Here is a 1,276-nt window from a genome sequence, read left to right on the forward strand (position 1 = left end):
TGATTATTGATGCAATGTCCTTACCTATTAGTGATTTGTTCATATGTTCTATTTCCCTGCTTCAGTCTCCATGAGTTGTATGTTTTTAGGAATTTACCCATTTCTTCTTGGTTTATCTAATTTGTCGGTGTATAATTGTCCATAGTTACCTTTTATAATCACATGTATTTCTGTCCTATCAGGATGAAAATCTGCCTCTTTTGTTACTGATTTAATTTATTTGAGTCTTCTCTCTTTTTTCTCAGTCTAGCAAAAGGTTTGCCAATTTTTGTTTATCTTTTCAAAAAAACCGACTCTTGGTTTGGTTGACTTTTTCTATTATCTTTCTAGTCTCCGTTTTATTTATTTCCATTCTGGTTTTTGTTATTGCCTTTCTTCTAACACCTTTGTGCTTAGTTTGTTCTTCTTTTTCTAGTTACTTGCAGTGCGACTCTAGATTGTTTAGTTGAAATCTTTCTTTTTTTCTTAAGGCAGGCATTTATTTGTTGCTATGAATGGCTTGCTTTGAACATGCAGTATCAGGAGTTGGACACCAGGTGAGGCAAGAGAGCAGATCTCAGCCTCCTCCCCAGCTGCTCGCCTTTAGCTACTGGGACCCCATCTGCCTGCAGTGTTCAGCGTTGGTGGGGACTGCTTGGGCAGCTGGAAATCTGAGCTGCTGCGGGACGGTATGTCTCTGTGTTTAGCCTTGAGGCTGGTGTGGCCCAATAGAACATTCCGCTGTGATGGAAATATTCCAAACCTGTGCTGTCTAGAATGGTAGCTATTGACTGCATGTGGTTATAGAGCACTTGAAATGTGCAATCGAGGAACAAAAATCTTAATCAAATTAATTTAAATATAAATAGCTACATATATCTTAAATGCCTTGAGATCATTACCTCACGATCCAGCATTCATGAATTCAGGGTCATGGGTCCAGAGGGGCATTACCAAGGAAACTTGGAGAGGATTCCCCTCTGTTCCTACCCTTAGAACCATGGTGGCCTCTTCACGGGTGTTATGCTCTTTAAACAAGCAGTGGCACTGATCAAAAACACTGATGTTGTGAATTTTGAGGGTCATTTTGCCTTCTCCCAGGGTGTCCTTCAGGAAAACGGTGCAATTCATATCATAGTGAGTGCTTTGTCCAGAGAGTTCCCTCCTCTCCTCCTACAAGTAAACCAGTTGGGACTGTGATCTTGGGGTCAGCCCGCTTCCATATCCTCTGCTCGCTGTGGTGGGGAAGCTGGTAGCGGAGCTCGGCCTGTTGGCTCACTGTGACCACCTGGAAACT

The sequence above is a fragment of the Phoca vitulina genome, unplaced genomic scaffold (genome assembly GCF_004348235.1).
Source record: "Phoca vitulina isolate PV1807 unplaced genomic scaffold, GSC_HSeal_1.0 scaffold2, whole genome shotgun sequence".
Lineage (NCBI taxonomy): Eukaryota > Metazoa > Chordata > Mammalia > Carnivora > Phocidae > Phoca > Phoca vitulina.